At 36.6% G+C, this 12,036-nt stretch overlaps 1 protein-coding gene across 13 annotated transcripts in view; it reads right to left on the bottom strand.

Moving 5' to 3' along the window:
• Positions 1-12,036, bottom strand: part of SOX6 (SRY-box transcription factor 6) — a 386,542-nt gene that overhangs the window by 308,569 nt on the left and 65,937 nt on the right. The gene's annotated exons all lie outside the window — the stretch shown is intronic.

The following is a 12,036-nucleotide window of genomic DNA, read 5'->3' as shown; positions in this document are numbered from 1 at the left end:
GTGCAGCAACATTAACATGGTAGCAGAGGCAGGGCACTTACGGCAATATTATTCTTATTAGAGCACTGCACTGTCAGAGAAAACAAGAGTTCATTCACAGACATTAAATACAGTAGAGAAAATGCAGGGAAGTGATTTGTATTTCATGGCAAAATGGTATATCCTCCGCTTTCCTGTTATGATCTGTACTGGAACATACCAGAAAACTAGTGAATGTGGTCCAGTGTTCAAAAGTAAGATTAATTAAGATGCTCCATGGCAAGCAAATAAATTTGTTTCCAGTGAAATAATTATTCTTATAGAATGTCATCCTCTCTCACAGCAGAGAGAGACAGGTGATGACATTCAATAAAATGTGATTTTTATTCCCATTTTCTTGACATGAAGAGATATATGACTTACTCGGCTCTGTTGAATTATATGCTCTGAGGTCATGTCTTATACTTTTTAGAATGCCATCACTGACTACATAATAGTGAAGTGACCAGGAAAAATGGGAATATTATTTTCCATTCATATAATCCTGTGCAAGTATCTGAAAGAGCAGCTATTCATGTAATGTGCCCAGCAAGATTGCAGTCTTTGTTTCTATATTTTCAAAAGCTAATCCTACCTACACTTGAGCTACTTAGGCATATCTATAGCAAGCTACTATGTGACAAGTGTTCCAAGCACAATAAGAGCTATTATCCGCAAAGAAGAAACAGAATCTATAACTCTTTGTACCATCTAATATTCTTTAGCATTTCAAGTAATTAGCAGCTTATTCCAAAAACATTTGAATAGTTAACAGATCTGATACCTATGGTTAATCCTCATTAAAATTACGATTACATGATATAATTACATGTAAATAAGAAAAATGGATTCAATAAAACTCTTACCCTTTTCAATGTTGGGCACTATGTTAGGAATCATACAGTATGTACAATTAGATTTATTCTGCTAAGCTAAAAATATTGGTGAAGATCTAAAAATGACGAACAGTGCCTTTTAAATTAATGTCTTATTAGTTGAGTGAAGTACACTGACAAAGAATAATTTATGCTTATTCAAACTGCTCTCGACATCTTCAGGTGTTTCCAAATGAGCTCACAGAAGAGTGATTAAATGCATCTGATAACAAGCCACACATTGCTGAAATTACTTACCGCCTCATTTTATGATTAATTAAACATGTAGATTAAAGTTGCAAAAGAATTTAGATTAATGAGCAAGTTAAGTCTTGCTGATATAAGTGAATTGGGAATTGGATGCTCTGTGGAACTTTATAAACATGCATTTTATAATGAGTAAGACAAGGCTACATGTTGAATCCTGGCCACAAGGGCCTTTGACGATGCAGTCTTTTTTAACATGGTTTGACAGCTTTCAAATAACATTCTACTATAGACTTTAAACTTTGTGCATTACTGTAAAACATGAGACTACATAACTCATGTATTAGGAGTACGATTATTTCAAAGCTCTCCAAGGTAATGACCCCCTGTAGCAGCAGCTGTTCAGAAAAATTACAAGCTCAATTGTTATTTTAATCAGAGAGAGTTTAGTAGTTAAAAGCAGTTATGCAACTACTAAAATTATATGACACTCCATCAGTAGCCTTATAGCATCCTTCATAGTCCTGTTCCTCTCCAATTCCCTCGACCAAAAACCTTGGTCTTATTAGCGAAACAGGGTGCTCAGTCATTCATGAAAAATTCAAAGCCGTTTATTAAGTCTGGTTTCTGTGCAAGGCAAGGTAACATTTAAATTTATGATGATTCTTAACAGCTCCAAGAGTGTGTCAAAATACCTGCTACGTTTGCCAAGTGTCCAATTTTTCTCTTTTAAGATCAGCTATACCCAATCCACAACGCTTAGTCAGTGTCAGAAAGCCAAGTTGGACTTTATGACTTTGCAGGGCAAAAGCAAATCAGATCACTCGTAGAGATGTAATACACCTTGTACAAGGATGCTGAAATTGAAGGTACTGAACTATACGTACACTTATGTCATTTGTAACAACTTTCATGATCTACTGCATAAAGTGACTCTTGCAGACTCACCTGAGATGGCTGGTTACTTTTAAACCTTTCAGTTCATATTTTTAAAATTTAGATAAAGATCCCTTTTCGTGCTCTGGGTGTGTCCTTTCAATTTACACTGTAACTTCAAAATATCAAAGGTCTATGCAACTAAAATCAAGAAAACAGCAACTAAGAAGGTCCACATAACACAAGTTTCACGTGATAGATATTAACCTCAGGTCATTTACATACGCTTATCTTTTCTGAGTAATATATTTGAAAGCATCTGTAAAAAAAATTACCAAAAAAACCCTACTTACTGTGTATGCAATGTGACAATCAATTCTTAGAATGGCTTCCTCATATTTGCTAACTAACTCTGCCTATGCATTTTAGCGCTGTCTGCTAGGCTCTCTGACCATGCTTCAGAAGACAGAATCACAGAATCACAGAATGGTAGGAGTTGGAAGGGACCTCTGTGGGTCACCTAGTCCAACCCTCCTGCCGAAGCAGGGTCACCTACTGTGCTTTGCCTTTGTAGTATAGTAGACTGTGGTTGTGTAAAGGCGTAAAAATCCTAAAATGTAATAAACTTCACTTACAAGTAACTGAATTATGAAGAAGGAAAACTTAAATGCATTTATATGTTTTACATTCAACTTCCAAAATGCTAGGAGTTTCGTCCTCTTCTGTTCCAGTCCGGGACAATTATATATTGCTCTGAATACATTCCTGATACAAAATCTCACTATACTGCAGAACAAACTAGAAGTAACGAAGTATGAACTGAAACGGGTTTTCTTCATGATATGCTGGAAATACCCATGATAAAAAATTTCTTTTTCTTCAAGAAATGAAAAAGTAAGTTTACAGACAAATAAAATGGCTTAGCTTGAGTCAATAACTGCAAGTCAATGGCAAATCCACAGCAGTGTCACAAGGTAGGCTGGGTTTTTTCTACATTTGATATTCAATGGGAAGAAAAAAAAAAAAAAATCTCACAGTAGGTCATTATTTGATAGCAGATACTAAGCACATATCTGATGTCTTTAATTATTAGAAAATTGCCTAAACACAATTAATTTCACCATCCAGTTCACTTTTTTAATGTATTTTTCGTGCTTCTCTGTCGTATGCATTTAACGTACTTTATTGAAAGAAACTTGGTGCTTAGATGTAATAGTACAGACTAGTTACATAAAATTTTCAGAAACTAGTATCCTGAAGGTTTTAAGACCACACCACAGGACAGAACAAGCAAAGTGGCAACTTGCCATCCAGCTCAGAGTCCAAGTGAACAAGCTACTGAAAAGTAATTCATCCACTTGGCATTATGAATTCAAAAATAAAGAATGTATTACCTTTCCCTAACTTCATTATCCTCTAGAACACATTTGTTCCCATCCCAAAAGTTTACCACTGAAGACCACATTTCCTGGATTCAGCTATTTGCTCAGAGGGCAAGGCAGCTCCACCCCTCCCCCTGTCACCATATTATACTGAAGCTGTGTTCAAAATAGTTAAAACAACGAAACGGAATTCTCACACAAACAAATTTTTAAAGAGCAATCTGATCTTCACTGAAGTACTAGGCTTCAGAAAGACTACACAAAAAGTACAGTTAGCTGATCAAACTTTTAATTAGTCGGCTAGCAAAGCTCTGTTCATCCTGTTTTCAACAGAAAAGATCTGTAATGTATTTTAAAAGACCCTAAAGAAAAATTTCAAATGTATCAACAAATTAGAATACTCACTCACATTTTAAAACATGACTTAAGCACTTCTAAGCATAGCTACTATAAACTTGCAGAAGGATTTAGACTCCTAAATTGAATAGACTGGAATTTTTCAGATAGTCCAGCATTCTATAAACAAGCTTATTACTGATACCATGCTGTCTTCAAACTTTTGCTAAACCCAAAGCAAAAATCTGACAGAAATCTTCTGAAATTTCTGGCAGAAATTCCCAGTCATAAAGAGCACTAGAAGGGTCTATCGTCAAGCTAGTCTGAGGCAGGTATCTGAAGCATCCCCTAGATATGCACAGTGAAGCTGGTATTTTGAAATTGATACTGCAGCTCTTAAGTCTTCAGATACTTTAGAAGTGCTCTGGAATAATATAGTTCTGCAGCCAAAAACTGAGGCTACTTTTAACTATGCAGCCACTTCTACCCTGTAAGCAGGTTAGAATTCTTATGTTTCTGACACACAAAAATTAAAGCATGCAGATGAAGCATAAAGATATATAAGAACTATAACAAATATTTTGCCCTGGAGATATGCCAGTGGAAGATGTTGCTAACTTGTCCATTTCTTCCAGAAGAGCATGTCCAGCAAATCCCATCTAGAATTATATGTTTTCACAGACAGAAAAGAAGACCACTTCAAAGCTATGTCAGAGCTGACTACAGAGAACGATCCTCCTACTCAGCTGTTCTCCAGAATTAGATCTTTCCAAGATGTAAATATGAACAAAACCTTAACTACAGAATTAATGAAAATAACTCTGATTTATAGTCCATATCTGATTTACACATATATCTTCTACTGTAAAATAATAAGCATTGAGAATTATTATTCTTTTCCTTTTTTTGCTACCTCAAGAATTGCTCAGAAGATTTGCTAAAGGTTGTACCAAAGAACATCTTGGCTTCCTGGCTTTTCTGAGTCTCACACTGCTTGACAGAAGAAAAGACGTAAAACAGTTTGAAATCAATTGCCTCAGAAGAAGACACCTTCACACTGTAATATCGAATAAAAGAAGAAACCTTAGCCGGAAGGAATTGAGTGGCCTTTTAAGTCATCATTGTACTAACGTATGAAACAGATACAAAATTTTCCTGCTGGCAGAGCTGGCTTGCATTCAGGATTGATGGAAGGAATGTTAACACAGGAATAAGCCCAATACGTACCGCTAAAAAATGGACAGAAATATGTACATGTGCCAGTAGCATGCAGAGACAGACAGCCCAAAGAATGCTCAGATGATATTTGACATCACTAGCACACGACAACAGACTGCATTATATTTAAAGATAAGAACCAGGATGACACGTCTAAGCTTCCAGACCTATTCACACTCCTTTTTTGCTTAGCTTTTAATATCCATCTTGAATTAACCTTAAGCATGTCCCTGTGCAAGTGTAAAAAGAGAGGAAAAGTAAGGAGCATCTGCATACTCTATCACATGACACAGCTGACATTTTATCAATTTTGTGAGATGAATTAGTGCAAAGGGTGACTTCACAAAAGTCACTTTGATATAGTTTAGAGGTAGTAAAGCTAAGTTTACATCAGCCAAATTAAACTAAATCTAATGAACTTGCACTGGTAATACTGAAACCCCCCACAGCAGTGGCTAATTTACCCTGTTTGTTGAACACAGGTGTATCCTGGGGGGGGGGGGGTGGAAATCAAGCAACTAACTTATAATTTCTGTATCCTTGAACAGTGTCAAAATAAAACTCAAGAAAGGATTCCCAAAACCCTATATATAAGGTTCCGTTCCTGACTGAGAACTGTGAATAAAGCTATCTTTTCCCTCCTTATAAAGGATCTAGTAGTATTATTTCAAAATACTAAATGAATATTGTAAGGTACTCGGATATCATGGTGACGCTGGCAACAGTAGGTACCCAGAGATAGTTCACAAGCAAGTTCATTAGGCTTATGGACTGTTACACTAGTGTTTTTCAGAGTCTGTCATCTCACACAGATGAGAATATAGGAAAACAAAATAAAAAACAGATTCCAAGGGGAAAAGAGAATTCATTGTTCCATCATCCTCCCCAGATCAACATTTTGAAATAACACTCAGGTATAGAGCTCCCTTTTTTGTCCTGGAAACTGATTATTATTCATATTTATCTGAAATGTAGCAGGTAAATGCTAGAGAACAATAGAGTAAGATGTTTTGGAGGGGTATCCGTTGTTGCATGTTTTAGCTTAACCCAGCTGATCTTCATTCTGCTCTCTACTGGGTATTTAGAGAGCCAGAATTGGGTTTTATCATTCCAGAAAGCCACACGTCTCCTATGTATGGCAGAAGTTTAATCTCACTGGATCCCACAGCAATTCCATCAAGATACTAAACAGGAGCAAGAAAAAGCACAGGGTTGTCAAGCACTACAGATGAGCACTCTGGGAGCAAAGAACTAGTCATCCACCATGTGTCACAGGCTTTTCAACATATTTCCATTTTTCCCTGGGATCAGTTGAAGAATGGAAAAGAGAGTTTGGCAACCAAATATACGTCTCTGCTTAGAAAGAATGAAGCAGAATGAGGACGGATTACTTCCCTTATTTTATGGGCAGGAAAAGTCGTTCATCAGAATGACAAATGCTGTACCTTTGTAAGCCCAAGGGCCATCTGTGAAGGTCTTGGGATTTGAGAAATTCAGTGGTACTATTGTGAACTCATTGCTACTTTTCTGTTAGTTTGCTTTAAGAAAAGGAGTTTAACAGTAGCAAATAACTACTGAGGACACCAAGTGACAGTGCTTTTAATAATAGTCAAACATTTGAATACCTTAGAGTATAAGTAGGTTGACTCAGACTCTAAAAGACAAAGACACAGATGTTTTTTACTGTGGGTTTTTTCCCTTTTTTTCTCTTTTTTTTTTTTTCTTTTTTTGACAGAAATGGCAAGGAAGGCCATGAATGCCAGTTTGTGTTTGTAGGACTATCTATGTGAATGGATCAGACGTTCAGAAAGAGTGGATTGTGTCGAGGGGCTCATGAAACATAGCAATGAATGATCAGAACTAAAGAGCAAGCAGGAGTAAAAAGGAATTCTTCTGTTCGCATCAAGAGCTATGAACTATTTATGGCACTGCCAGGTCCAGAAGATGTTAAAAAACCTAATGTGGAAATATCAGGGAAGAACTTCAATGCTGTTAAATCAGGGATTTTTTTCCAGTTAGGGCAGAAGAGTGGGGACAGTGTGAGTATTTAAATTTATAAAGACAATAAACTTTATGATCTTTATTGTCACATTACACAGCAACTTCAGTAACTTCTCTGAGAAATCTTTTGTGTTTGGAGGTCTGTAGATTAACAGGATGCCCAAACTAATCTGGCAGTCTAGAAACAGGACTAAGTGGATATTCTCAAAAGATTGTATTTCAATAGACCTCTCATGCATTGGAGCTTAGATAGGAATATAATGACTACTCCACTTCATCATCTAATATCTGTTAAAGACATTTAAATACTTCCTTAGTAATATTACTTCCTCTGGTTACAACAACCGCAGACGGAGACGTCCTGGGAAAATAGTCTCTTATCTATAGAGCCTCTGTTTTTCTGTTACTATGAAACTTCTATCCTTCATTAACATTCAAATCACCTTCTTTCTCTGCAGCTGGTGGAGAGGCACTTCACTTTTTTGTCCTAGCATTGATATAGCAGAACCTTTAACCAAGAACAGGATGTGTCTGGGATCACCTTTAGTCTTTAAAGTTTGAAACCTCTTTGTTTTTTTAGGAATTTGACAGCAAAACAGAGAATCTGTCCAGTAACTAGCTGCAATTAGGAATCATCCTCTCCCGTAATTTTTCCCTGTTTTTAGAACTATTACTTTTAATGTACTGGCATTAAAGACTGCATAAGAGGCTATTCCACAAGATCGTTCTGGTGAGAGAAATATTTTCTTTCTTAAAAAAAAGCACAATCTCAAAAATATGCTGTTTTCCCTAATACCAGGTAACTTCTCCCTTTCACTCACAGAAATACTAAAAATTGTAATCCTACATCTTTGAAGACAGAAAGAACATTTCAGGACAGCAGAATGCAAAACTTCTTTTGGTACTGTCTAGTAGACAGCTTAGAAAGTGGTTTTGCAAACAGACTTTTGCAACACTATCCAAGAGATCTTTAGGCTGGTCAAATTTGGCAGAGAAACTGGAAGGTAAGTTCACACTGAAAACTAGATTACTTACCTGAGTAAAAGAGGGAAAGGCTACAACTCTTCCTTCTAGTAATACCGCTTTTACCTTCCCTGGACGGAATTACATATTTATGACATATTCCAGTGTATTTTCATATGCGGTACTTGGGGTGCAGTAGTGTCGAGGAATATGTGTTTTACTGGCTCTAGCTGATTATTTGGGAACTCCTAACCTCAAGGTTAAATACCAATTCCCAAAATGCTCAAGCATTCTTAAGCACTCTTGACAATGAATATTTAAAATATAAAGTTTAATGTACCATTTCCCTCCAAAACAAGGGAATTTGATAAAGCACAGAATATTTTTATATCTTGGATCTTAAATTATACTACATACATCTATGTAAGGTCACCACCCTTAACTTTTAATTATTGATTATATTTTTTAAATGTAAAAATAAACCTCTTCCCTTCTGTCCAGTTTGCAATACTGCATATGTCACTCTGATCATTAACAGTAACCTTGATATTAAATGAACAATGAATCACTTTTTACATTCCTGCTCGTTTTCAGTTGTTAGAATTTGTGCAACTAAATAATAATAGAAGGATCTTCTTTTGGTGTTCACTTAATTTTATAGTTCCTACTTTGGAATAAACCAAAAATTTTAATAGAATCAGAGACTAACATTTTAAAAAGACAGCTTAATCTTCTTTTTAATATTTTTCTGCTTGATCTTGATATTTATGAGTCATATTCTCAAATTCTATTAAGGCTATAGTGTAACTAATTTACTATATTTGACCTGGGTAAAAAACGTTTTTAAAAGCTATCACATTTTAAGAGTAATAACATTAAGCTGCTGCATTCAAACAACTGAAAGGATTTCTTTCACGAACACTAAATGCTCTATTATGCTACACGGGAAAAGCATATCTTACAAAGAATAACTTAGCAAGTGTTTTTTTCATAGCTATCTAGATGCAAAATTCTCTAAAATTATGATTGGCCACGGGGTTATTTCTACAACTGAAGTTTAACCTGAAGATAAGCTTTTGGTGCAGAATTATTGAAAAATGGTAACAAGGTAAGAAACATGTATAACTTCTGTATAAGTTAGAACATGCAGAACCCTGTACCCTTTAAAAGCAGTAAGACATTTTCTAGTGGTTGTGGGTAGCTACTTGTAGTTGCTACTACTACTACGGTATTTAAAATTGTAATAATTGTAACCAGTATTACAGCCATTTCTGGAGGCCTCCACTAATCCCTCTTTTGGGCACCAGACTTTACCATCCATGATAAGATTCTAGTTTAAAAATGTAAAATAGTTAGTCAAAGATTAAGAAAGGAAACCAAGATGAAGTGAGCTGCTCAGAACCGTAAAGCCAGGAACAGTAACCACCGGACTTATTGCAGGTCAGCCTGACTGGACACAAACACTGAATGACCTTTGAAGGGCTTGCATTTTCTTAACCCATGAACACTTACGAAAACAAAGATCCTCTCTATACACCCAAACTGGAAAGAATCTGAATGGCCACCAAGAAGGATGTTTAGGAAAAATATATCAGAGCATGGTACTTACCTAAGAGACTGGAGATTTGCACTAACTCTCAGGGAGAAACAAGTGCATACAACTTGATCCCTCCCATCTTTACCTATTCAAACCATAAAATTAGTCTCCAGGATATAGCCTCCCTTCCATTTGCAGGTGCAGCTCCCCTGAATGCTAATGTCGATCACATGTGCTTACAAAGCAAAGCAAATTCCCCTAAATTTCACTGGGCTGGACAGAACAATATTTCAAAAAGCAGTTGTTGTTGGTAGTGCTCAAGTTTATCGGCAATCCTTATAAAACTGCCCCCAAAACACATACTGTATCTGATCTCAAGTTAAGAAGGCTTTTCTCCAAAGAGTATTGAATCACTTTAATGTAGATTCTAATGCTGCCTTACTCTGCTTTCAAGGTAGCTAGTAAATTCAGCTTTACTATGATACTATAAAGATGTGAAAGAACTGTAATAGCATCTAAAAATGAGCTGTTACCACTATAGTGTTCAGTTTAGAAAACTCTAAACAGAATACTGATGAAAAATGTTAATGATAGTTTTGTGAGTTGCCAAGGGGAATGAGATAAGACAATTCACTATATATTTGTTATAAAACATAAATTATAATGTCCTAAAGACTCTGCCACAACTCCAAGAAGGACTAAAAGGAAGATCTAAGCAACACTGTATTTCAGTAATTTAGTTTTTAAAAAGAGCTATCCAGCAGCCATACTTACATAATTAGTACCATTCCAGCAAAGATCTTGGTATTCACAGCACTAACTCCTGTAAAGTCCTGTCAATTGCAATGAAGTACCTTAAAGTACTTACAGGACCTTGCTGAATTAAGGCCTGAATCACATATGCATACACCACTGAGAAGTTTGCATTAGATCACCAATATGATCTCACTAGACTTGATAAGTAAGGAAATTCATAATGTTCTAATAATGTAAAATGTTAGAAATGAACCTTGAGTCTGTGATCCTTTAGCTTTGAGGAGGTGTACTGCTTCCTTTATGGCAACCAACGCTTCTGACCCTGAATTTCAAGGCTGAAAATGAATAATTCCTTTCTTTGGCAATGACAGTGAAATTAGTTTACAGACCCAGCCCATTCCCAGACTCTGTAGGCTAAGTCCATGGCATCACCTCAGTCCTACAATTCATAAATGTCACAGAAGGTACTGAGAAAAGGCAAAAAGTGTAGGCAGTATATCCCCTGGCATCTCTGCATGGCAGCTGGTGAGACAAAACAAAAAAATCAGATCACTGCCTAGAGAGTCTATTGGCAACTCTCAGTTGCATCTGGGAACAATGGCCCATCAAAGCTAACTACGTATTGTTAATATCCCTACCTAATCCAGGCAATGGGAAAGAAAAGTCCTCTAGTGAATCCTACAACCTTCCAGACACACACATCTCTGTTTTCCTGAGTCTCGTAAGCATATACACAACTGTTACTACAGCATCTTCCCCAATGCTGCCATAAACATCATCTGGGGCCAGGCTGGGGGTAAGGGTGCATTCGCTGCTGCAGAAGGTATTTACTCCGCATTTCCACAAAATACAGAGAAGCCAAGGAGGTCCTATTTTATGCTCCCACCTCATCAGTCTAAGGAGAAATTAGCATAGTGCAGAATTTCCACTCATGAGGGGGACTGGGAAACATGTTTCTGAGGGCTGGATTATGATTTTTGTGAAACAGAATTTTTGAGCTATTGGGTTCTAAGCCTGCACAGTCTTAAGCTTGCAGCTATTGGCATGTTTGACATTTTAAACTATGAAATACCAACCTATTTTGAAATTGTCCAAATCATTAGTTGTGGAATTTTCCTAGCACTTCATGAATACCACTGTTAATTGGGCAATTAACTCGAAACTACAGAATATGCTGTGATGGCATGATATGATATAAGCCATGTAAAAGAAGGAACAGACAAGCAACTCAGTATGTTGAAAGATATTAATGAAGTGGCAAAATCTGCCAGAAAAATAATAATGGGTGATTTTAACTACCCCAATATTAACTGGTTGAATAACACATCTGTACATGGTTTGGAGTAGCAGCTTATTGATACTATAAATGGCTTCTTTTTGGAGCAGCTCCTTCTGGAGCGCAGAGGAGGAGTTCTACTCAGTTATTAATTTGCGTGTGTGTGTTTGTGTAGGAAGCAGGCATGGGTGTTCTGCTAAGCAACAATGGCCACAGGACAATGAGTCTGAATCTCAGTGATGAAGTACTTCAAGTGGTAACCAAACAGTTAATGGCAGATGGGTGGATGAGGAAAAACCTAAACAACAGCAATCTCAAAGGGAAGGTTGTTTTGGAGGAATTGAGTTTATCTGCACACAGGAACAAACCAACAGAGTTAAAAAGGAGGCAGGGGGGGAAAGAAAGGCTGGCGTGTTTCTGGGGTAAAGTACAAGAATCTATATGGCCTTAAAAAAAAAAAACCACTCTCTGAATGCATGAACTCCACCTAAATACTTTTAACAGCACAGAACACTGATTATTGTTACAGCTTGCTGCTGAATATTGCACAAATCTGAAACAGATCTATAATGCAAACTGTGGCAATTAGAA

Source organism: Opisthocomus hoazin, chromosome 7, assembly GCF_030867145.1.
Source record: "Opisthocomus hoazin isolate bOpiHoa1 chromosome 7, bOpiHoa1.hap1, whole genome shotgun sequence".
Taxonomy (NCBI): Eukaryota; Metazoa; Chordata; class Aves; order Opisthocomiformes; family Opisthocomidae; genus Opisthocomus; species Opisthocomus hoazin.
Note: the sequence above shows the minus strand (reverse complement) of the source record. Positions and strands in the feature narration are given on the sequence as shown.